At 42.2% G+C, this 27,594-nt stretch overlaps 1 protein-coding gene and 1 pseudogene across 2 annotated transcripts in view; one reads left to right on the top strand and one right to left on the bottom strand.

Annotated features, from left to right (window-relative positions):
• Positions 1-27,594, bottom strand: part of LOC148522636 (uncharacterized) — a 764,886-nt pseudogene that overhangs the window by 611,147 nt on the left and 126,145 nt on the right. The window lies entirely within an intron of this gene.
• The window catches only part of LOC148522637 (uncharacterized), a 233,626-nt gene that overhangs the window by 183,083 nt on the left and 22,949 nt on the right, over positions 1-27,594 (top strand). The window lies entirely within an intron of this gene.

Below are 27,594 nucleotides of genomic sequence, written 5' to 3'. Positions count from 1 at the left end.
AGAGAAGACTTCACAAGAGTGAATATAGAGGGTTCAACACAAGATGTGAGCCACAAAAACAGGAAGACCAAATTAAAGTTTGCTAAACAACATCTAAAAAAGCCATTACAGTTCTGGAATAACATCCTATGGACAGATGAGACAATGATCAACTTGTACCAGAGTGATGAGAAGAGTATGGAGAAGGAAAGGAACTGCTCATGATCAAAAACATACCACCTCATCAGTGAAGCATGGTGGTGGTAGTGTCATGGCGTGGGCATGTATGGCTGCCAATGGAACTAGTTCCCTTGTATTTAATGATGATGTGACTGCTGACAAAAGCAACAGAATGAATTCTGAAGTGTTTCGGGCAATATTATATGCTCATATTCAGTCAAATGCTTCAGAATTCATTGGACGGTGCTTCACAGTGCTGATGGACAATGACCCGAAGCATACTGCAAAAGCAACCAAAGAGTTTTTTAAGGTTAAAATGTGGAATGTTATGCAATGGCCAAGTCAATCCCCTGACCTGAATCCGATTGAGCATGCATTTCACTTGATGAAGACAAAACTGAAGGGAAAATGCCCCAAGAACAAGCAGGAACTGAAGACATTTGCAGTAGAGGCCTGGCAGGGCATCACCAGGGATGAAACCCAGCGTCTGGTGATGTCTATGCGTTCCAGACTTCAGGCTGTAATTGCCTACAAAGGATTTGCAACAAAGTATTAATAAGTGAATGTTAGATTTAGGATTGTTTAGTTTGTCCCATTACTTTTGGCCTCTTTAAAAAGTGGGAGGCACATATAGAAACCGTTGTAAATCCTACACCGTTCACCTGATTTGGATGTAATTACCCTCAAATTAAATCTGAATGTCTGCAGTTAAAGTACATCTTGTTTGTTTCATTTCAAAGCCATTGTGGTGGTGAATAGAGTCCAAAATATGAAAATTCTGTCAATATCCCAATATTTATGCACCTGACTGTATATTAGGTAGCTCTTCTCTTTTTCTGTTTATTAGAAGTAGGGCTTCAGTGTAGGTGTTCGTGCTGTAGGTCTTTGTCTTTTTACCTTGTCCCCGGCGACAGGTCTTTCTGTGGCCACAAGCTGGGAAGTGGTATGGGCTTTCCGACCTGAGAAAGACACCCACTACCTGCACTGCCTTTAGTGAGACAGGAGGAAGATGTTGCAGGTGATGTCATGGGCACCACCCGGCGGATCTGCGCAGTAGTGCAGCACTGATGTCTCGTCAAAGGAATTTGATGATGGTGCCGTGCACTGGAATGGAGCTGCTGCTTAGCGCACCCGTCTCCTGTGACTGCTGCCCGGACAAAACTGCCAGGATGGAAGCTGAGCCCTGACACCAGCAGCAATGTACTGCCCCTAAAAGGTAAGCGCTATGGTGCTATTTCTTTTTCTGTTCTGCTCCAAAGCCAGGAAGATAGAAGAATGAAGTTTGTGCATCTGGTGACAAATCTATTCCTGGTAGTCCAGAAATTGTCTCGTTCTGACTGTGCCCGGGCTGATATTATTCCTGTACAGCCCCCCAATCAATTTCAGGAGTTAATGGAGCGGAATAATAAAATCTTTTGTATCCAAAGATAAATTTAGACGTGGAAGATGCATATTTTGTATTTTGGGTTTTTTTTTCAGAAAAAGAGTCATGATTTGGATAGAGAAGAATCTGGGGAAATGTAAGAAGATCTTAGATAATTTAGTACAGTAATAGGTGGATGTTTTACGTACAAATATTTATAATACCATGACGTTTACAGAAGTCTTATACAGGGAATGGAACATGAACCTTTATTTGTAGATCACTCCATAGAAGGTAGGTAGACTAGTCCCCTTTCATAAGGTTATGATGGGCTTGGTTATTCCAGAATGACAACATGTAGATAGATGTCAAAGGGACCAGTCTAGAAATTGAGTGATGGGGAGATTATAAACTGGTGCTCTATCCTGAAAATGTAGGCAGTTGTGACAGCCCTGACTTCAAGGACTACTGCTCCTCTGGAGGATGGGGGTTCATTCAGAGACCCCATGGATAAAAGAAATGTAGAGTAGTTTTTAAAACCTGACAAGTAGAAAAGTAACAGTACCTAGTGGAAACTGATCAGGCGCTGCTAGATGGGGTAGATATCCAATGTAAAATGAGCTGCTGTATAAGTAGGAGGGTGGTCAATCCTGGGCTCCAGACAATAGACAGACAGCAATTAGTTAGACAGTGGCTAGATAGACACCAGATGTTAGACAGTTAATAGTTAGACAAGGTTAAAAGTTCAACACAGACAAAAGTCAGACACACTAAAGTTAGACATGTAAAAAGTTCGACCGGTACAAAAGATCGACATGAAAAAGATCGACACAAAAACGGTCGACACATTTTTTTAAATATTTTTTTAGGGTTAGGCACCAAGGGGAGGGTTAGGGCTAAAAAAAAATAAAAAATCTTCGACGTCGAACTTTTGACCCTGTCGACCTTTTGTACCTGTCGAACTTTTTACATGTCTAACTTTAATGTGTCTGACTTTTGTTTGTGTCTAACTTTTTTCCCTGTCTAACTATTAACTGTCTAACATCTGGTGTCTATCTTGACATTGTCTAATTACTGTCTATCTCTTATACCACACCCGTCAATCCTCACATGCACGAAAATAGACAGTAGAAAAGAACCCAGCGCTCAGAATTCAGACATGGACATGTATCTAGACATATCACAATTTAATAACAATATTAATCATGCACAAATAAAAATACATAGATAAATATTGATAAGCTTTATCAATAAATAACAAACAAATAAGAATAAAAGAGTGTGTAAATAAAAAAAATCACCCAGTCCACAGTGGCAAAAATAATGTCCTGATAGTAACACTTGTTCAGGAAGCATATATCCAGAGAGTTCTTTGTTGCAAAGAAATAAGTGGTGCTTAATTTGAGAATGTCCAGCAGGAAATAATATATACCGGTTGCAGTGTCCAATCAATATTGTGGGGTCCTTTAGCAACGGCAGCACAGCTTTTGCAGTAGAAATCGTCCCCTATGGCACAGGTACGGTCCGCTAGTAATTTAGAGAGCTGTCTGTGGCACCCATAGCAAAGTGGGATATGGTCCTGATCGTATCGTGCAGTAGATGGTGAAGTGCTTTATTTTTATTAAATTGTGATATGTCTAGATCAGTGTTGGCTAACCTTGACACTCCAGCTGTTATGGAACTACATAACCCAGCATGCACTGCTACAGTTTTGCTATTAGGGCATGCTAAAACTGTGGCAAGGCATGCTGGGAAATATAGTTCCACAACAGCTGGAGTGTCAAGGTTAGCCAACACTGGTCTAGATACATGTCCATGTCTGAATTCTGAGCGCTGGGTTCTTTTCTACTGGTTGTTTTTAAAAACTACCCATATCAACCGCAAATACATTCTGGTCAGGCATGGCCACAGCAAGGGCCGGCTCTGGGGGTGTTCGACCAGTGTGGCCGAACAGGGGCGCCACCCATAGAGTCCTCCCCAACATCCCAATTTCAGTGGGACAGTACCACCGCCGAGGCTGTGCAGTGGTGCTGGACCCCGGAGTCTGAATGGGTGCTGCGCACAGCATCCATTCAGCGATGGGAGAGGGCTGGGGGGAAGCCCAGCTAGTGAGGCTCCCCCCAGCCTGATGGTATTTGGAGGCGTGCCATGTGGGCATGACTCCAAATAACGCCACGTTCGGGCGCACTGTTAAGAGCCGGCACAGGGTGCTCCGACCCCTGGAGTCGGCCCTGACCACAGCCTTGGTCACAGGATCTCTTAGGGTATGGAGTGCTACTCTCCATTCTTATACTGAACAAACCATTACTAGGCAATATTTACTAAAAAGAAAAAAGACTTTGAAATTACACAGAAGGGATTCGAGTTACTTTGTGAAGCCTCCTTAGATGTGGTGTCCGGCTCAGCTAGATCAATTGCTTCTGCAACAGCATGAGGAGATTTATTAACAGTTTCTTGTACAGCGCAACAAATTTCATTGCGCTCTACAATTGGAAACATTTATAGAACAAAACAGGGTAATAACAGACAGACATAGAGGTAAGAGGGCCCTGCTTGCAAGCTTACAATCTATAGGGAAATAGGCATTGATACACAGGGATAGGTGCAGAATGCAGAGTTTCTTCGTGGGCTGCATGATCCAGTCACACAGGAATGTTGGCCAAATGTCAGGAGTATGTGAAAGAAAGACAATATGTGAGGTTATGTGTGGACTGTGAGAGGGGATGTAATAAGACATGGAAGCTATGAAGGTTATGTGGTCAGTTCTGGAATCTGATAAGCTTCTCTGAAGAGGTGAGTTTTCAGGGAACGCTTGAAGACTAGAGGTAAGTCTTATTGTGTGTGGTAAGGCATTCCATAGAGTGGGTGCAGCCAGAAGAAAGTCCTGTAACCGTAAATGGGAGCAAGTAATGCGAGGGGATGAGAGACGCAGATCTTGTTCTGAGCAGAGAGGTCGGGTTTGGGAGATATTTTGAGATGAGTGAAGAGATGTATGTTGATGTAATTCAGTTAATGGCCTTATGTGTAAGTAACAGTATTTTGTATTGAATACGGTAGAAAACCGGCAACCGATGGAGGGACTGACAGAGCGGAGCAGTAGACGATGAACATTTGGCAGGAAGATAAACCCCGCAGCTGCATTAATAATGGATTGTAATGGCGATAGCCTGTTTTTGGGAAGACCAGTAAGGAGACTATTGCAATAGTCAATGCAGGAAATAATGAGTGCATGGATTAGAGTGTTTGCAGTGTCTTGTGTGAGATATGGTTGAATTTTGGATATGTTTTTTAGATGTATGTAAAATGATTTTGAGACAGATTTAATGTGGGGAACAAAGGACAGTTCAGAGTCAAGGATGACACCAAGGCAGCGAGCTGGTGGGGCGGGGTGGATTGTTGAGTTATCAACAGTGATAAAGAGATCAGATTGGTAACTGTTATTGGCCGGTGGAAATATAATTAATTCTGTTTTAGAAATATTAAGTTTCAGGTGGTGAGATGACATCCAAGATGAAATGGCAGAAATACATTCAGTGACACGGACCAATACAGATTATGATAAATCTGGAGAGGATAGGTAGATTTGAGTATAATCCGCATACAGATGGTACTGAAATCCAAAAGAGCGGATTAGTTTGCCAAGAGAGTTGGTATAGATTGAGAATAGCAAAGGACCTAAGAAAGAGCCTTTCGGTACTCCAACTGATAGAGGTACAGTAGCAAAGAGGAGGCAGAATCAGAAAAACGAACAGAAAAAGAGCGATCAGATAGGAAGAGAACCAAGAAAGAGCTGTATCCTTAAGACCTAGGGATTGTAATGTTTGTACGAGAAGAGAGTGGTCAACAGTGTCAAAAGCAGCAGAGAGATCTAGAAGAATTAGGAGTGAGTAATGGCCTTTAGCCTTGGCAGTGACCAGATCATTTACTACCTTAGTCAGTGCTGTCTCTGTGGAGTGTTGGGAACGAAAGCCAGACTGAAGTGGGTCCAATAAATTGTGGGTGTTAAGAAAGTGTGTGAGGTGGGTGTAGACAAGTCTCAAGTAGCTTGGAGGGGCATGGGAGCTGGGAGATAGGATGGTAGTTTGAGAGAGTGTTAGGGTCAGAATTTTGTTTTTTCAGAATGGGAGTAATCACTGCATATTTGAACAGTGATGGAAAGATGCCAGTAGAGAGAGAGAGATTACAGATTTTAGTTAGGGTTGGGATGAACACACGAGACAGAGCTTTACTGAATTGTGAGGGTATAGGATCTAGAGGAGAGGTAATAGAATAGGAGGATGAGAAGAGTTTAGATACTTCATCTTCATTTGTGGGGTCAAATGAAGAGAATGTGCCAGAGGGTTCAGGTAGGGAATTGAGTAGGTCACTAGCTGAGGAAGAACATACCATTTCAATTTGGATATTATCAATCTTGTCCTTGAAATAGGAAGCAAGATCTTTGCACAGATAGTAGCAGTTGGCTTGGGTGAGTGAGGGTTAAAAAGCAGTTTAAATATATTAAAAAGTCACTTGGGGTTAGAGGCTTGAGCAGAGATAAGAGATTGGAAATATGTTTGTTTGGCAGTGTCCAGAGCAGTATGATAAGAGTTGTAGATAGTTTTATATGTGAGGAAGTCACATGGAGTACGAGACTTTCACCACTGATGTTCTACTTTGTGTGAGAGTTTTTGTAGATGCCTTGTTAAGTTAGAATGCCACGGTTGACGTCTAAGTCTACACGGAGTGTGATGGGTAGCTGGAGCTACTTCATTGAGGGCTTTAACTAGAATCTGGTTTAGGTGTGTAGCAGCAGTCTCAGGAGAATGAATGTAGAAATTGGTGAGAGTCGTTGTAGAGAGGTAGATAGTTGTTGAAAGTTAATCGCATTAATATTTCTGCAGGTTTTAGGAGGTTTGGTTGATTTCACTGACATTGAGGTTGATGTAATGGAGGAGAGTGTGCAGGTGATAATGTTGTGATCTGAGAGAGGGAAAGGAGCATTAGTGAAATCAGAAACTGAGCATAGTCTGGTAAATACAAGATCAAGGCAGTGGCCCTCCTTATGAGTAGAGGAGTCAGGGCTTCATTCAGAGCCGCTCGTAAGCGGCCGCTCGTTCGTTCCGAGCGAAGTTCGCACATCTGCGCATGCGTACGGATCGTAATACGCATGCGCGAACCAGTCAGTGCGGCCGAAAATTGCTTGTTCGTTAAATAGCGATTGCCTGCTATTTTGAGTGACAGGAGGAGGCGTATGTGGGTGGTAACGGGAAGGTGCTTGAAAACGGGGAGTGGAGATCAGAACGCAGGCGTGCTTAAAGGTCAAAACGGGCGTTTTAAGGGTGTGCATATTTAAAACAGCAGCGTCATTGACCACGTCACTTGGTTATTTTATAGTCAGAACTGCTCGCAAGATAGCGGTAGGAAAAACCAACCACAAGAATAGCGAGCAGTTCATACGCTGTTCGATGTACTCGATTAATCTAATAAATAGCGGACATGACGTAGGATGCGAGCAGCCAGGGGGCGTATTTTTCCTAAAACGACCGCGTCTTTTGTTCGCTCGTTCAGACCTAGAGGCGTGAACAGACCGCAAAGAGCGAACGCTTCATTTGAATAGCCACCCCCTTTTTCTGAACGAGCGAGCGCAAATAGCGTCTGGCTCTGAATCAGACCCACAGTCCATTGGGAGAGGCCAAGAGAGGAGGTTAGAGAGAGTAGTTTGGAGGCAAGAGGAGATTGTGGACTCTCAAGGAGATCTGTGGTTGCCCCCTTGAGCAGCAGATACACATTCAAAACATAGGTTATCCAATTTACTTTAATTTATTTTCTTCTGTCTGGGGATACTTTAGAAAATCTGATTACATATAACCAAGTGCAAAGAAAATTCCCTAATTTGAGTATCTCAATATTTGAATATTTACAGATGCAAAGTTATTTGCAGAAAGTAATAAGGTTAATGACCGAAATGGAAAAATATAATAAATTTGATAGCATGGTTAAGGCAAGAATGGTGGAAGCTATACCCTCTTCAAAAATGTATACATTCATAAGACCTATGATAAATTTTGATACTATTACGGTTGGAATAGCAAAATGGAAAAATGATTTCCCTAATATAGATTTAATATATATGGTGAAAACAACTAAACAAATGAATAGAATATTAATATCAATGGGGTATGCGGAAATTAATTACAAGATTTTGCACAGAACCTACTGCACACCAAATATTAGATTTTTAATTGGGAGATCAGAAAAATCGAAATGTTATAAATGTGACTTTGAAGAGGCAGATTTGTTTCACTGTCTATGGAAATGCCAAAAGGTTAAACAGCTTTTGGAACAAATACATAGCTATGTTAAAAACAATTGGAAAATAGATTTTATACTTACCCCAGAGTGGGTAATTTGGAATAAATTGGACATAGTGAGTAAGGAAAAGTAAAAAAAATGAAAGGATACTTTTGGTAAAAATGAATGCGGTAGTAAAAAAAACTATATTGTTAAAGTGGATAGAAACTGAAGCACCAACAATTGTAGAAGTGATACCAAGAATGTCACATTTATTTAATATGGAATGGATTAATACAACAATAAATAAAGAAATACTAACAGATAGATTCTTTGAAATTTGGCTCCCATATGTACTGACACTATCTGAAAATATGAAAACAAGCTTGAAAAAAAGCTACCAAGATACTGTATGGTACAATAATAAGGTTTTAGACGGAAATGTACCCTTTTGAAGAAGTTGGGATCAAAAAAAAAAGAAGGGGATTTTTGAATTTAGAAAGATGGTATAAGAGGTAACAATAGTAATATACTAAGAAGAATAGGAAGAAAAAGAAAAGAACAATGAGAAGGGAATAGGGAATTAAGAAAGGAAGTAGAGATATCAGAAGGAGAAGAGATTGATAGTATAGGTGAAGATGGAGGGAAAGAAATAAGGGAAAGAATATAAGATGTTAGTGAATTTGACTCTGTATTATGGAAAATGTAATATTGGAAGATGCAATGTTTAAATAATGTATTTATACGTTTTTGTAAAATAAAATATTAAAAAAAAAAAAAATCTGATTGAAAAAAAAAATGTCCAGTGGAAATTCATATAGACGACCTCAAGCCAGAATAAATAGATAGTTTTCCTGGTTCATCCAAACAATGTTTTCAGAGATGCCAGTGGTTACAGGCCAGGATGTCAGTATAGCAGAGCGTATCTGGCAGCTCCATCTAGATAGTCCTGGCACCAATACAACAGAATACAGGACTTTGAATCGTCTCAATGACTATGTCAGGTTACCACCGATGACAGGAGGCAGACCTTTAGATTTATCAGACAATGGACTCGGGGCCTTAATGAGCAAGGATCGCTATTGCAAAATCGCACGTAGACGGCCGATTGTTGCCGACTGCCTACGCAACACACTGCTCGTGCGTGTGATAGCATTGCCATCGCCCACACAGACAGCCATCGCAGGCAGAGGGAGGTGACCTGAGCGCCCTGGGGTGGCGGCGAGGGAACTGTCAAAGAAACGCAGGCGTGCGCTGGGATGTTTGATCACCGTTTATTGGGCGTGCATAAATTAGCCACTGCGATTGCCTAGGCATCCTGAGTTTCACTGCGCGCTACGAGGTTAGCAAGTTCTGAGTGACATTAGGACTGCTGTAAATGTGCGCGAGGGTCCGATGGTACCGATGTGCTGGCACAGCTGAAAGGGCACCGCAGGACAGAGCATGAGATGGGAATGATAACAGGTGCTACCTATCACAGTGATTGTAATCATAGTGGAAGTCAAGTGCACAGATTACATTTATTTTTATAAATTAAATTTACCAATCGGTCTGAAACAGATTTATATAATTATATAGCACCGACAGTTGGCTGGACGGAATCCTTATATGCCAGCAGTCGGGCTCAATAACTGAATAGCATTAACGTGTATCCTTAGTGACACTTCAGAAATATTCAGCTATAGCAGCAATGACAGGCATACCCTAAGTCATAGTATTTACATAAAAAGATGGATGAAATATATTTATGAAATTATTTTTTTATAATAGACCAATATAATAATTAGATGGAACGGAATTAAGAGGAGTAATCTGTTTCAGAGATATATTCTCAAACATGAAATTGTTTTATTGTAACTCTCTTTTGAAGTATCAAATTGGTACTTTAAATCTGATATTTTGTCACCATTTAATGATACATTCTCTCTACTGAGCATACAATTATATCACCATCACATAGTGCATTTGCGAGGTGGGATTAGACACTACCCAGGGAATCGTGTGTATATATATATATATATATATATATATATATAAATTTTACTGCCAATAATATTTATAACATAGTCCCATGAACAAATATTGTGGAATAGAGACTTGTACACGTTTATTTGGAATAGTCTTATTTATACTATCCATAACTTCATCCATATATTGTTGTGAATACATGCAGGGAGAAGTCAGTATAGGAATATATATATATTATAAGGTCACTATAAAAGCCCTGTGTGGCCGATGTGTTTTTTTTAATTACACATTATTTCATTTCTTTTTTTTCACACATCTACTGTCCTTTAATATTCACTGTTTTATCTAAGTATTCTGCATTTTTTAGAATGTCATAAATAAAAGTTATATTTTAAAATGAATGCATCTACATATGACAATCTTTCTCCTTTGTAATTATGTATGAGTCATTCCTACTGTCATTTTATGGCACCTGAATCCTAACATTTAGTGGAGTCGATATCAGTTATTGTAGGGAAGGAGGGAGGGGGGAATTGTATTTATTTATTTAATTTAAAAAAATAGACTTTAAGTTGTAAAAAATTGTGCTTTTGTCTATCAGGGTTCTGGGGAGGGGGAGATGGGCACCGCAGCTCGCCTCATACACCTTTGATGAAGTGCTGGCTGTTGACGTAGGAAAGTAATAGCAAAACAAAAATAACATAATTGCTCATAAGAGTAGTTTGCAAAAAAAAAAAAAGTTGTGTATGTATATATATTTATATACACTCTGTGACCAGACAGCACTCCTGCGGGGCCTGGTTTATACAAAATAAATATATGCATTCACTTTTTTGGGGGGGAAAAAAGCAACAAAGAGCCAGCACTCATGTTTAGAAGATTTATTGTGAAGGTCACATCTGAAAAATACAGCGTCCAATAGTCAGCAACAGCAGCAGCCCGATGACTGTTTCTACTAAATCCTAAATGGTTTTCCTCAGGGGCTAATGATGCACAATATCCCTGCTTGTATTTATCCTAAAAAAAAGGGCTCCAAACAATCTCAATCATTGCCCCTACTGATATATATAAATATATATATATATATATAAGTCCACAAGTAGAACTGGCACTCACATCCATAGACGATAGATATCGCCCGGGTGCCCTCTGCAAATATAGTGATATGGTAAGCAGAAAGACAGCGGCACTCCGGGACTTTGTAATCCAAAGGTAAAAGGTTTTAATACGGTGCCACAAACACCAACGTTTCAGGATCTCACAGGACTCTTTTCTCAAGGCTGGCACATCCAATACAGCAAAACGTACAAACAAACACATATACTTATAAGCCTACCTTAAATAGCATCTATCAATGAAGCTGAAGCAGGCCGGGTCACAACGGGAATCCCGCGTTGCCGCGAGATGTCGGAGTCCCTGCCTGATGACGTCACTCCCGACTATGCCGGTTGCTAAGCAACTGGTGTAAGCATCGAGAGGCTCGTCTCCCCGGCCCACTACCAGCTGTCTGCGTGGGAAAAAAAACAAAAGATATACCAAGGGTGATCTGTGCTCTTAAGTAAACTGACTCACCACATATGATAATAAAGAAGTATACAAACATAACATGCAACTATCCTCATGTAACTCCGACCATGGTAAGGTCGCTGTGTTACTTATATATATATATATAGATAGATAGATAGATAGATAGATAGATGTCAGTATTGGCAATGATTTGCTTCTAAACGTGAGACGGTCACCTAGCACACCCGTTGCAAAGCACCTAGGAAAAAAGCTGACACAAGTTAGATTAAACAGGTTAAAAGGGGTGCATGAGAAATGTGATCACAGAATGGTGACTGTCTCACATTTAAAAGCAAAGTTGCTGTGGGCTTTGAACCTTGTTAGCATACCCTGAGTTTAACACTAATGTGATAGCTATTTCCATATTATAATTCTGAGCAATAGAGTAGGGACTTGCAGTAAAGTGGGGTCCCGTGACGAGGGCTGCAAGCTTAAATGCATTGTTCAGTTCATGAACCAAAACCCCACTGTTTATTATTATTGTTGGTTATTATGGTGAGTGCAGAGCCCCTGTGATTTCCATTTAAACAATGTGGTCACATACCATGTTGCACCCCAAATCTAGGAATGGTGAGTGCCGTGGATCCGTGCCTTACTCCATTGACGAAGTCCCTGGATGTAACGTGTTGGGAGCTCCAGTCTCCCTATGAACTATTAATTCTTACTATATTTATTCAGATAAGCCGATTTTTCACTTATTTTTTTTATGCTCTTCCATTTTTTATTGCATTTATTTATAAATGTCGTTTTTAGAGCCCTCTGTATAGAGGGTCTCATGCTGCTGGTTGTTTATCTCTAAAATAAATTATATATACAGTATTTTTATATGGTTTGGTTTGCACTTGCACTTTTTTTCAACACCTAACTGGTTATTGTAATATAGGTATCCACTTTGAGGCAATTTTATTGTGTTGCTAGTTGCACTGCAAATTGTGTGCATATATTAAAGAATTAATGATTTTTCTTTATATTATATTTAACACGGTTGTTAGAATTAGTTTATATAATATCATTTACTGTATTGATGGCAATTTATTGCACCAGCACTTTAACTTATTATCAAGAAAATCAGTCGCTCCTAGATCAATTACTTCCCACTACTACTCCCATCCTGCCCTCTGCTTCCCACTACTACTCATATCCTGCCTCTAACTAATACTCCTATCTTTCCCCCTACTTCTAGCTACTCCTCCCATCCTGCCAGCTAGTGGAATCCTGTTTAATATTTATGTACACAATTGCCCATAGTCCAAGGACTCATCTCCAAAAGATGCCAAGCAGTTGTTATCCACTGTGATCACACAGCAGAGAAAAAGCTGGTTGGTGGTCACCCTGCACAGAACGGTAACAGGTGAACCCACTCTTCAGGGTAGATTCCTTCTAGTAGTCCATTTTGACAGATATTTTATTGCTGAGTATATTGATCTTGTGTGTTTTTGTGCATATATTATATTTTAAGCTCCTTCTGTTACCAGAAACCACAATGCTGTTACTGTAGCAATGTCTAGACATGAAGTGTCACATTTCCCCAATGATCCCAACTTACATCTCGGAAGACTTTGATAGCAAATGGAGGCATTGGCCCTCATTCAGAGCCGTTCGCTATTTGCGGTCGTTCGTTTAAAAACAAGGGGTGGCTATTCAAATGATCCGTACGCACATTGCAGTCTGTTCACACCTCTAAGTCTGAACGAACGAGCAAAACATACGCTCGTTTATTTGTTAAAAACGCCCCCTGGCCGCTCGCACCATACGTCATGTCCGCTATTTATTAGATTAATCGAGTACATCGACCAGCGTATGAACTGCTCGCTATTCTTGTGGTTGGTGTTTGCTACCACAAATTTGCGAGCAGTTCTGGCTATAAAATAACCCAGTGACGTGGTCAATGACGCTGCTGTTTTAAATATACACACCCATAAAACGCCCGTTTTGACCTTTAAGCACGCCTGCGTTCGGATCTACACTCCCCATTTTCAAGCACCTTCCCCTGTTACCACCCACATACGCCTCATTCTGTCACTCAAAATAGCAGGCACTCGCTATATAGCGTACAAACGATTTTCGGCCGCACTGACTGGTTCGCGCATGCGTACTAAAAAGCGTACGCATGCGCAGATGTGCAAACATCGCTCGGAACGAGCGTACTGCCGCTAACGAGCGGCTCTGAATGAGGGCCATTATGTGCTATGACAAAGGGAGGAAATCAGATTTGGGGTATCATTTTTATTAAGAAGGTAGTGTCAATTTTTTAGTACTATTTTAATCTGGAAGAGGAGACAGAATTTAAGTATGTTTGTTTATTTAATGGGAGTGATTCAGATCTGGGGTATTATTTTCAATGAAGTAGGTGTGCGTGTGTGTGTAGGTAGGGTGGGATTGGGTATGATTTTTAATAAAGTAGGTGGGAGTTGGTGAAACCTGGGGTCTAATTTAAAAAGGTAGGCAGATCTGGTATCTAATTTTTAGTGAGCAAGGAGAGGCAGTCAGATTGTGGATCTGATTTTAAGTCTAATTACTATAGATGTCACTGTTATGGTCTCTGCATTGAACAGAGGACATTAGTATAGTTTCTACTTTGTCAGATAGGGCTGGTAGGTTATGTATTTGTTTTTAGTTTTTTGACATAAGTAATTTCTATGGTTATTTAAACCACAACCACATTAGATACACTACTCATCTGACCACACCCACATTAGATGCAGCACTCATCTGACCACACCCACATTAGATACACCACTCATCTGACCACAACCACATTAGATACACCACTCATCTGACCACAACCACATTAGATACACCACTCATCTGACCACAATCACGTTAGATACACCACTCATCTGACCACAACCACGTTAGATACACCACTCATCTGACCACAACCACGTTAGATACACCACTCATCTGACCACAACCACGTTAGATACACCACTCATCTGACCACAACCTCGTTAGATACACCACTCATCTGACCACACCCACATTAGACACACCACTTATCTGACCACATCCACATTAGATACACCACTCATCTGACCACAACCACATTAGATACACCACTCAACTGAGAAATGTATTATGCTACTTTTTTCCTTTACAGTTATTTGGTAGAAAATTGAGGGTCACATGCTTGTTCTTGCCCCTAGTCTTATAGTTGCCAGCCTGCCCCTGCTCGCAAGGAAGGCATCTGTTAGCAGTAGCGTATGTGGGAAGTTGCACCAGCACTCGACTGCTAGTTATAAAGGGGGGTCTGTTCTGACCATTGGTTGACTTCTGCCTCAGCAGTCAGAGTATGAAGTTGTGTGCGGCAGTGGGGAGCAGTGTCTGACTTCTTACATGAGGAGACATAGACGGCGAGGAGCTGCATGTCACATCTGGCATCTAAGGCAGTGCTACAGGATCACGGAGCTCAGGGTCAGGCTGTAGTGCAGGAGGGAGTGATTACAGGGTTTCCTCCCCCTGTGTTGGAATGGCAGCAGGGGTAACCAATTACAGAATCCAGATGTGAGTCATAAAATGGGAACGGTCAAGTTGCGCTGTCTAGGGAGGTAAGGTGCTGCATGAAAGCCTACAGACTGTGAATAGTAGCAGCATCCAGTAACAGAAAATGCATACACTTTTAAGTTATTACCACTCACAACACCTCAGTCAGGGATTTTGGCAATGGGATACAAAGCGATGCTGAATCATATTAATAAAAAAGAAAACATAAAAAGTATCATATGTTGGTGCTCTGTCAGTCAGCATTTATTTCTACTCATTAATTGTCATTATTTAAGATCTGAAAGTAATGCTGGGTACACACTGGCCAATATATATCAGCTGTTCAATTGAATGGCTGATATATCGTGTGTGCGTTGGCCAGTGTGTACAGACGATATGTCTGTGAATGACGTCATTCATAGACCTATCGCGTCTTCTGTGCAGAACAGCAGATATGTATACATTATAAGTTGTCCACCCGTACACTTGCTGCAGAGGCCACCAGTGACTGACAGCTCAACTGGCTGGGCACATGTAAATGCCCGCCCAGTTGTGATGTCAGTCACGACACATTGTGCCGATGATAGGTAAGTGTGTATGCACTTACCAATAGTCAGATAGGATGGCGGATCGCTGGAGGGCTGATCCATCATCTTAAGGTGGCCAACACGGTGAGATTCAAAACTTGGTAAGATCAGTTGTACGATTTCCCTTGAAATTATTCCCTTAAGATCCTATATGATTTGTTTTGAAAATGCAACGACTTCACATAAGACATCACATCATACTTCAAATCATACACGATACGTTGAGGTCTCTCTGCAAAACCATCTGATCTGTGATCCAACTAGACGACGGCGGGGACGTGCATCGGGGTCGCAGAAGACTCAAAATACAACTATTTTCATAAGATTGGTCTGTCCAACCTGTAAAAACAGCCCGAATTGTGTGATCAATCGTCCCGTGTATGGCCAGCATTAGTGTGTATACAGCTTAAGAGGTACAGGGGATGAGAGAAGTCAGCAAAGAATGAGAGATGCAGGAGGTTGCAAAGAGAGGGGAGGGAGAGAGAGGTGTACAGGTGAGAAAGTGAAGGAGGTAGTGGGGGGTCCAAAGGGTGATAAATGGGAGTGAGAAGTTCAAAGGGTGGGAGATAAAAAAAAGGAATGAGAGATGGATGCATGACACGCCCCTGTTTTGAATGGCCACACCCCTCCTGACATGTCACCACACCTCTTGTGATATTTTGGTCACACCCATTTTTCCAGAGTGCGCATTTGGTGTAAACAGTGTATCTCCATACCCCCACTTCAAAATTCTCACTTCGACCAATGTGTATATATATATATATATATATATATATATGTATATATATATATATATATATATACATATATATATATATATATATAGTGTCTTGCAAAAGTATTCACCCCCTTGGCTTTTTAACTTTTTTGTTAGATTACAACCTGTAATTTATTTATTTTTTTTAATCTGAATTTTATGTAATGGATCTGCACAAAATAGTCTCATTTGGTGAAGTGAAATGAGAAAAATATATATAAAAAAGAATCTTTATAAATAAAATTCAGAAAATTGTCATGTGCATATGTAATCACCCCCTTTGCTATGAAGCCCCTCAAAAGTTCTGGTGCAACCAATTACCTTCAGAAGTCACATAATTAGTGAAATGAAGTCCACCTGTGTGAAATCTAAGTGTCACATGATCTGTCAGTATAAACACCTTTTCTGAAAGGCCCCAGAGGCTGCAACACCACTAAGCAAGAGGCATCACACCATGAAGACCAAGGAGCTCTCCAAACAAGTCAGGGACAAAGTTGTTGAGAAGTACAATTCTGGGTTGGGTTATAAAAAAATATCCTAATCTTTGATGATCCCCCGGAGCACCATCAAATCCATCATCATCATGGTACCACAACAAACCTGCCAAGAGAGGGCCACCCACCAAAACTCACAGACCGGGCAAGGAGGGCACTAATCAGAGAGGCAGCACAGAGACCAAAGGTAACCCTGAAGGAGCTGAAGAGACTGGTGCATGTGACCACAATAAGCCGTACACTCCATAGAGCTGGGCTTCATTTGAGTTTGCCAAAAGGCATGTGGGCGACTCCCTAAATGTTTGGAGGAAGGTGCACTGGTCAGATGAGACTAAAATTTAACATTTTTCGGCCATCAAGGAAAATGTTATATCTGGCGCAAACCCAATACATCCCATCACCCCAAGAACACCATCCCCACAGTGAAACATGGCGGTGGCAGCATCATGCTGTGGGGATGTATTTCAGCAGCAGGGACTGGGAAACTGATTTGAGTCGAGGGAAAGATGGATGGTGCTAAATACAGGGATAATCTTGAGCAAAACCTGTTTCAGTCTGCCTGTGATTGAGACTGGGACGGAGGTTCACCTTCCAGCAGCACAATGACCTGAAGCATACTGCTAAAGCAACACTCGAGTGGTTTAAGGGGAAACATTTACTGAAAACTCATCACACAATTACAGAAGTACGACCGTGAGATGGCAGCAATTTATCCACTACATTTACAGGGGCAATTCTTATACAGCTTATTACAAAATTGCAGCTAAAGTTCTAGCAGTTAAAAAACCAACACCTGCCTGCAATTCACACACTATTGCATATAGCCCTGTGACTGTATTCTCCTCTACAAGGATTCAGGAGATACAACCAGATAATACATAGTAATAGAGGTTTTGAGACAGGGCAAAATGTGAACTTCCCTGATCAAACTATTTTGTATTATTAAACTATTTGGCACCATTTGTATCAGTAATGTTTATTTAGAATTGGTGTCTTTATTAAGAGTACTATACTCCAGTCTTTTCCTTCTAATTCTACCAGTTGTGAAGTCATTAGCCTCATCCCCACAGCATCTTTACATCCTCACCCCCACCGTGTGCCTTCAGCATCTCTAGCGCCACCCCCCACCCTGTATCTCTACATCCTCATCAGCATCTCTTCAGCACCATCCCCCAGCATCTCTACAGCACCATATCCCCAGCATCTCTACAGCACCATCCTCCTGCATCTCTACAGCACATACCCCCAGCATCTCTACAGCACCATACCCCCAGCATCCCTTCAGCACCATCCCCCCAGCATCTCTACAGCACCATACACCCAGCATCTCTACAGCACCATATCCCCAGCATCTCTACAGCACCATATCCCCAGCATCTCTACAGCACCATCCCCCAGCATCTCTGCAGCACTATACCCCCAGCATCTCTACAGCACCATATCCCCAGCATCTCTACAGCACCATACCCCCAGCATCTCTACAGCACCATGCCCCCAGCATCTCTACAGCACCATATCCCCAGCATCTCTACAGCACCATACCCCCAGCATCTCTACAGCACCATATCCCCAGCATCTCTACAGCACCATACCCCCAGCATCTCTACAGCACCATATCCCCAGCATCTCTTCAGCACCATACCCCCAGCATCTCTTCAGCACCACCACCCCAGCATCTTCAGCACCATCCCCCAGCATCTCTACAGCACCATCCACCTGCATCTCTACAGCACCATACCCCTGTGTCTCTCTAGTGCCATCGCCATTGAGTCTCCCACCTTGTGTTTCTCCAGCCGCCTCTTACCTTCTTTATAAACAAGTTAGGATGTAATTTCTATATAATGAAGTACACTAACACACATTTATCCATTACATTAGTCACAAATGTGAAATTACTGAAATAATCCACCATGCGTGTGCATTTCTATTATTCTAATCTCACAGATATTGGTGAGAACTCATCACACAATTACAGAAGTACAACCGTGAGATGGCAGCGATTTATTCCCTACATTTACAGGAATAAAGCTTATTATAAAATTGCAGCTATAGTTCTAGCAGCTAAATAACCGACATCTGCCTGCAATTTGCACACTGATGCGCATAGGGCCTGATTCAGAGCCAGACACTCTTTGAGAGTGCTCGTTCTGACTCAGGGTGTCCCTTTTTTTTTTAAAAGATAGCCTCCAGGCCGCTCGCATAGCTGTGGGTGACCACCCACAGCTTATGCGAGCGGCCAGGTGATGACCATCGTGACCATCGTGCTTGCGACGAGACCCTTGTGGTAGGGTCTCGTGGCCGCAAGCCCCAGTGGACTTCCTGCTCTAATAGAACATCACGAGTGAAGTCAGTAGGGCCGCCCACAAACGGCAGGCATTCCTTCGGGAACGCCTCCGTTTATGTAGCCACCCCCCTGCCCAGCCTACAAAACGGGGCGATCTGTCGACCAACATCGACAGCCGCCTCTTTTGTAGTGAGTCCTGGAGCGAGAGAATTTCTCTCTCGCTCCGGGGCTCGCGCATGCGCAGTGGGGGACCATCAACCCGCTTGCGAGTGCTGTGCACTCGCGAGTGGGTCTGTATCAGGCCCAGAGTCCTTTGACTCTATTCTCCTCTACAAGGAAGCAGCTGCCCTCTAGGATTGCCAGGTATATGCATCTCGTCTTGTTTTACTTTCTGAATAGTCGGAACTTTGCAATGACTATGGGGTAACTGTAACAGCCTGGGAATCTGTAGGCATCAGCGGGTTCCCAGCAAAAATAACCTGGTAATACCTTATACAAGATTGGTAAATTTAAAACATCATCCAGATGCACTAGGAACCAGTCAATTTACCCCTATGGGGGGTATTCAATTATCCCACGGCCAATTGCAGCAGTCAGACTGAATCTCACAGCTCATGGAGGTGCGAGGTAAATTCCACAAAAAAAACACCAAATCGGGTTTGCGTGCGCAAAAAAAACACACTGATTCTGCAGTTTCCACGCCTGAGTTTTGTTGCAGGAAAAATTCTCTTTAATAGAATAGCCATTCCCTGCACCGCGGATTTTGGCGGCAATTAGTCGCTGGGGAAATTCCACGGCTAACTGAATACCCCCTTTTATCTGTGTTCGTTCCTTTTACTACATTTACACTGTTTGCTGCTATAATATACCTTTATATTGCCCTTCACAAACTGTGGACAGTAGAAATAGGCTTTTGTAAGTGTATAAATAGGAATAATCTTATGTCTTATTCACTGTTCTCTGGATGGGTCAGGGAATAGTCCGCGCAATGCTGCTTGTATGTATGGAAAGAATAAACCATTTTACAAGTTATCAGTCCTTTATAAGAAAGTGGCTGGAAGGACTATTGTTATGAAACCCCTTCTTCATGGGTTGGAGCTAAAAATATAATGTTCCACCAATACTTACTGTAGAGGGCGCTGTGCTTTATGCAGAATGTTATTGCTGCTTTACATTTTCAGCTCCAACTCACAGAGCGGCTGCGGAGGAGGCGGCTGAGGGGGAGGCGGCTGAGGGGGAGGCGGCTGAGGAGGAGGCGGCTGAGCGGGAGGCGGCTGAGGAGGAGGCGGTTCACAAAAGCTGCTGCTGCATAAATACAGCCCGAAGTCTCCATTATTTCAATAGTGACTCAGACTAAAATAACTTGTAGCAGACATCTCTGGAACGTTATTCAGTAGTAAAAAGTCTTTAGCAGCTCAAATAATGATTTGGTAAAACTGAAGTGTGACAAAACGAGCCGTCCTTTAACCCACAGCAATGCAGTACCTCGTATCTCACAGTAATGAGTAATAGTACTCTTTACCCCGGACCCCATCAAGGTCTTTATAAGAAGGAAGAGGGGTAATATTTTGTATTGTTAGACTTGAGAAAGATGGCCCATGTCCTAAGGCAGTGGACTGAGGGTCTCATTCAGAGCCGCTCGTAAGCGGCCACTCGTTCGCTCCGAGCGATGTTCGCACATCTGCACATGCGTACGGGTTTTAGTACGCATGCGCGAACCAGTCAGTGCGGCCGAAAATCGTGTGCTCGCAAAATAGCAAATGCCTGCTAATTTGAGTGACAGGGTGAGGCGTATGTGGGTGGTAACAGGGGAAGGTGCTTGAAAACGGGGAGTGGAGATCAGAACGCAGGCGTGCCTAAAGGTCAAAACGGGCGTTTTAAGGGTGTGCATAATTAACAAAGCAGCGTCATCGACCACGTCAGTACGGTGTCTTATAGCCAGAACTGCTCGCATGATTGCGGTAGGACAATGCTACCACAAGAATAGCGAGCAGTTCAGACGCCGTTCGATGTACTCGATTAATCAAATAAATAGCGGAGATGACGTATGATGCGAGCGGCCAGGGGGAGTTTTTTTCAAAATTACGACCACATGTTTTGTTCACTCGTTCAGACATGGAGGCGTCAACAGACCGCAAAGGGTGAACGGTCAATTTAAATAGCCTGCCCCTTTTTATGAACGAGCGAGTCCAAATAGCGTCCGGCTCTGAATCAGACCCTGAGTTCTTGGCCCTCAAGGTGCTGGGAACTGCCCGAAAGAACATACACATGGTTTCAGTGTCTCTTCAACTTTAATGTCCCAACCATTCACATATTTATACTCTTTAAAGTTGCTTAGAGTTGCTTAGGGAACACATCTGTTCAGAATACACGTTATTTCATCAGCTATTCACAGAGAGAGGCCCATTATTCATTATCAGCAGAGTACCTTAACATAGAATTTGAATAAACATTCCTTATCACATAACCTTGTGCGTACATGTTACATTTTCCAAGCTTAAAGACAGAAATTCTGTATAGAATTGAAATTAAAAAGACTATTTAGAACAAGATAGATTCTATACTTTTACATTTTCCCTCCTTTTTTATTCCAATCTTACATACGATTGTCTTTCTAGCTTACCTACCCATGGCTAACCCCCTACGTATCTGGTCCCTACTTCACACAACAAATGTATCCCTCCTAACGAGGTAGCTGCATGGGGCAGTGCCCATTCAAGACCACATAGGCGATGAGTCCCTTAGTCCCTAAAGTTCTATGTCTTCTTTTCCATCCGTGTTCTTGTAAAAGTCTTTTATTATCGCCATACATTGGTCGCACAAGTCTCTGCCAAGCAATGGTTCTCTTCTCTTTCAAATTGCACAGAAGTTCTAGGTATGTTCATGTAGCAGGATCATAGTTGTCTTTGATGTTTCTTTGGATGCTTTAAACCTAGAACAGTAATCAAGTGTAAGTATTTTCCTTATTAGCCATACAACAAGTCTAACAACAAAATAAATGATTACTAGTAATGCCAATCCTTTAGCTATTAACATAAGGATACCTGAAGCCATCCTCCCGTTCCCTTGAACCAATTTGCCGGATTTAACCATGAAAACCATCCATTACTAAAAATATCATAATCTGGATCATTATGCGTCTTCCTAAACTGCTCCTTCAATTCCTTATCTTTCTCCAAGTGCACATATATTGGGTCAGAGAAATGATCAGCTATATAACTGTAGCAAACAGGTCTCACTATTTTACGCATACCTCCATTTGCAGCTGTGAGATAGTCAAGGACTGGAATTTCAACATATTAGTAATTATTTCAAACACATAATATTTCATCTATAACATTATCAAATAGTCTGGCTAAAGCTTCTATATTGTGTGCATTCTTTACACTGAGTCCAGATATTGATAAAGCTAGAATGAAAACTATAACTAGAACGAAGCATACTATACAGTACAGTGGCGTAACTTCAACCCAGGTGCCCGGAGGCAAGATAAATGTTGGTGCCCCCCCCAAATTAAAATGTACCACCCCCCCAGCACCTATGCCGGCCCCAGCTGCCGCCGCCCCCCCTATGCAGTTCCTTTTATACAATGCCCCCAGTAGTGATCCCCCGATGCAGTGCTTGCCAATGTAGTGCCCCCCAGTAATGGTCACCCTATGCAGTGCCTCCAGTAGTGAGCCCCCGGTAGTTGCCCCCAGTAGTGAGCCCCCTGTAGTTGCCCCCAGTAGTGAGCCCCCCCGCACGTGCACACAAAAAAAAAAAAAAAAACACTTACCTTTATCCTCGCTCCAGTGCTGCTGCCATCCATCCCTGGCATCCGCTCCTCGGCACTATGGGAGTGACGTCATGATGTCACTCCCATAGTGCACTGCGGGACCCGGAAGACAGAGGGAGCTCCGTCCTACGGCTGCCACCGGGGTTTGAATAGGAGCCGAGCGCCCGCTGGTAACACACTCAGCGGGCGCCCAGCAAATGGAGGGTGCAGGGGGTGCGGCCGCACCCCCTGCACCCTCCGTAGTTACGCCAATGGAGGTGGCGCTCCTTCTCCATGCAGCTCCCGGGGACAATGGAGCCAGGTGCCCCTTTCAGGTCTGGCGCCCAGCGGCAAATGACTCCATTGTCTCTGGGACTTCCGCCACTGATACAGTACATCCTCACAAGCCTTTGTCTGGCTTAGGGCCTAACAACATATATCTATTGTGACACAGACGGGATAGGGGTCCCTCTCCTGGGTAGGTGGACTCCCTCTTTACACACACAGCAGCCGCAAAAACAGGACACAGTTCTGGGGTTCTCGTGCAAGCTGGTCGGAGCCAGTCTTTATTGGACCAGACACAAAAATAGAATAAAACAAACAAAATCCTAGCCCATCTGGGCTCTAACTAGACAGCAGGTACCCTCATTATCAGAACTAGTTCACGTCCACAGTACTTACAGGTTTGTATCAAACAGTGTCTCAGAGCAAGCTAGCCTGCGGGCCTGCTCTCCCAGGTGTGAGACACTCAGCCACAACTAAACCCAGCTTATATCAGCCATTTCAAGGTGCAAGCCCTAATGAGCCTGCTACCAGGCTGAGAGGCCCAACACCTAGAGTGGTCTGTGGATGGAGCCCTCCCTCTCCTCACGTCCACACCCCCAGGACCCATTCCGGCTTTTCACCAAAACTGACATTTCTAGTCTGTTTTTTCAAACACACTTCTCCTGGAGGTTTCAAAACACATAGGACAGGAATCTGGGACACACATAGAAGCCATTCCAAACTTCTACAGTGCTTCTATCACACTATTCATAACTTCAAATTACTCCCCTTGTTTAAAAATCTTGCAGTGTAAGGCATTCCAAGTGTTTTTTTCTGCCACCTTTACTGCTATCGGAGTTGTTAAGAGAACTTAATAAGGACCCTCGTATCTGGGTTCTAAGACTTTTCCTCATATGAATTCCTAATGATCTATACACCTTAAATGTCGCTATTTAGCGTTGTAAGTCGCACAATAAATAATTGCTTTCCAGACTTTGATTGTTGTTCCAAAGCACAAAAAGATATTATTCACCAAAAAGCATATAGTTACACAGTGTGATCTAAATACAATTAGCGCAAACAAATTATACAATCACTAGGTACAGTCAAATACATACGCATGGGCTCTGGATCCAGATTTCCGGCATCAAAGGTGAAGCCTCAGTCAATAGCAAGAAAATGATGACTATCAGATTCAGAGTGCCTGTTTATGTACCCTTACAGAGATAGGCAATACAATAGAACAAGTTGGCATAATCCCATTGGTTCTTCTTCCTGGTTCTTCTGTTACGATGCAGTTCATAGGTCAGTTTTTATTGTAATAGTTCAGCTTCCAACAGCTCTTTGTGTCCGTTTTCCCACCGAAGAACAAGTCTAAACTGGCTAATAACATTACATTTACAGAGTACATTTCAATGCCTATCTCTCTATGATCCACAATTTGCAGACGCATTTTGCGATTTCCTCGCCGATGGAGCCGGAAATCTGCAAATAAACAGTGGTTCAGAATGGCACCAAACATGGTCTGTTTATCATGTACTAAACCCTAGATATCAAAATACCTGCATTTCACAATAGATTTGATAACATATAAAACCTTTAATATTAACCTTAATGCTAGGGAACCTTTCTATGTAAGTGTGCAATACGTAAGTGTAAGGATATTAAGAAAAGACGCTAGTTAGCGCTGTGCGTCTATGTGGTTGTGGGGTGCACCGTGGCACGTGTTTTGCAGGGTTGTTCATATTATATGTTTTAGTAAATGTATGTATTTATATAATGAGGACTTTTAATAGTGTTCTATTGCGTGGGAATCGCACGACGCTAAATAATAACATCACCGTATGTAATGATATTGTGTGAGATTCACTAAAATGGTGCTATGTGGCCATTCGCAAAATGGTGTCTTGTTGCCATTCGCAAAATGGCGTCGTGCAGATTTTAATTTTCACAGATCTGTCTCAGCCAATCATCCGGCTTCGACACTCAGATGCTTCTTCATAACGACCCAATAACCTGGTTGCAGTTTGTAGGTGCTGCAATCTGAATTGGGAACTGGAATATAAGATAACACCTGGTGGTGGACTTTGGTTAGTTTCTATTAAATACTTTATACATCACATATTGAGTCAAGTCACCATGCTCATATTGTAACTGTTGTAGGAAGTCATATCCTGTTCTGACAGCTATACTAAATAGTATTGCATAAGCTATCATCCTACGTATCCCACTGGGAGTGTTCTTGACTAACAACCATTGTGAGGACATGAGATGTGTTACAAATGTACTGGCAGCATCTCAGTCCTTGCAGAGATCAATTTACTTTTTAGTCCTTTTGTGTTCCCCTTCCCGTCTCCTAGTGTATGTGTGATCATTCTCAGGACACACATTTCCATTAGCATGTATATTATGTACTGTAATAATGTAAGTAATTGTAATTTTTGATGTTAGCCTGGTCCATATGTCTGTGTTATTCATAACCACTACAGCAAGGTGACACCTCCCAGAACAAAAGACCCTCTAAGTTAATTCCCACCTCCCCAGGGGAAGCTCAGGATTTACTCCTCCTTCCATTTGCCTGTATTGTGCCTCACTTGAATCTCTCACACTGAACAGAACCAACTCAGCAGGTGTCCATCAGGGAAGTAATATCCGGAGGAGGTAGCAGAAAGTGACAGCATAAGGGACTCGCACCAATCAGGAAACGGTGCAACCCCCCATGGGTGGTCACAATATCATGGGAAATTGGAAGATTTCAAAACAGGTTACCGAAGGCAGCTCCACATGTTACTCACTGACTTTAGCTAAAAGGCCTCGCTCTGCCAAGGTGCTAGTAGAACGCATCACCAGTTCTGTGGATTTATACTTTGGAAATTCTGCAAGGACCTATACGCTATTCATCGCTGTGTGTTCTGTGATTAGCTTCTACTGTATGGGATCCTGAAAACGCTTGGTTGGACCCAGGGACTATCACTGCTGTGTGATCTCTGATAGTTTCTACGTGTGGGGTCCTGGAAGCGATTGAGTGGACTTATATGCTATTCACTGTATGTGTGATCAGTGATAGTTTCTACTGTGGGGACTGAGGGTCTCCAGCTATTTCGTAGAATTGTTCTGGGACTTTATACTTTACTGGGACTGCCTCTGTCTGGACTGCTACCTGTTTATTGCCTGTTCACTCTATTTACCGCTTGTCCATACATATCTGTTGCTGTGTGCTGTGGAAAAATAAACCATCACGTTGGTTTCATCTGCTCGGTGTCTGGGTGATTGAGAGAACCCTGTATCCTCACAACCATATTATAAATAAACATTCTAACAAACTCTTTTATAGTTCAATTTCAGTGTATAGTTCAGTCTTTACACTCTATTATTGCTTTGGTGTCTATTTATTCTCAGATCCACCAAGATACATCCTAAAAATGTTTTCAGTAAAATGTGTACCTTTGTCACTCTCTATACCTCAAGTACTTCATATATACAAATTACTTCTGCAATTTATTTCCATTTTTCCTATTGTTCTTTTGTGTTTGCTACCTTGCAAAACCATAGTCAATTTGACAACAGGTCTGAGCATTGAACATACCCAACTAACTGGATGAAATCAATCTTTAGTTTCTGGAAGGAATTACATATCTGTGGTGTACTTTCTTCTAGTACCTTGATCAATTTTCCTGGGCTGTGCAACAATTAGGGGTAGGCCTATGCAGCTTGACTGAAGCCTGGGGATATCCAGTGCTTCTTGGCTATTTTTACCATAGCATCTCCAAACTGATGAGTGCTTCCATGAAGTATTTGGGCTCAGACTGAGAACAGTGCACGTGGCAGACAGAGGTGGTGCTCAACCATCCATCCATCACCTAAAGTCGTGCACTTAGCCTTTTCCAAGTTATTACTTCTTTTTGAGGAGCATGTGCCTGCAACAATTAAAGCGGTTCATGTCGAATGTCTCTGGTGTTTATGGCCATCAGTATCAAAATATCAGGTACAGGTTTTACTGCGGCCTGTTTGGCCAGCATGGTTTGATAAGAGCATTGGCTCTTACTTCTGGGGTATTTTCTCTGGTATGTGCTTTTGACCTCAATTAAAACTAAGTTTGTCGGCATTTGAAAAGCAGCAAACAAAAATCTAATGCAATCTACAATAACATGACCTATCAAAAAAGATTTCATTAATTCAAAACAATCATAATTATTAAAGAAATAAAATGAGAAATAAAAAAAGTAAGCATTTAATAGCGAGCAGTTCATACGCCTTTCGATGTACTCGATTAATCTAATAAATAGCGGATGACGTATGATGCGAGCGGCAAAGGGGCGTCTTTACAAAATAGCGAGCGCATGTTTCGTTCACTCGCTCACTCAGACATAGAGGCATCAACAGACCGCAAAGAGCGAGCGCTCAATTTAAATAGCCAGCCCCTTTTTCTGAACGAGCGTCCGCAAATAGCGTCCGGCTCTGAATCAGGCCCTAAGTCCATTATACTGTTGCATAGCTGAATGCAATTATGTTCACAGCTGACTGAGGAAGAAAAAAAACAAAAACACATTGTGGTTTACATCTTCCTGTTTTTTACAGACTCTACTGCTGCTGTCACTAGCAGCGCTACTATTAATTAGCATATCTGATACTGCTAGAATTTCTG

This window comes from Taudactylus pleione, unplaced genomic scaffold (genome assembly GCF_031769625.1).
Source record: "Taudactylus pleione unplaced genomic scaffold, aTauple2 ptg000145l, whole genome shotgun sequence".
Classification (NCBI taxonomy): Eukaryota; Metazoa; Chordata; class Amphibia; order Anura; family Myobatrachidae; genus Taudactylus; species Taudactylus pleione.
The sequence above is the reverse complement of the archived record's forward strand: the minus strand, read 5'-3'. Positions and strand labels throughout refer to the sequence as shown.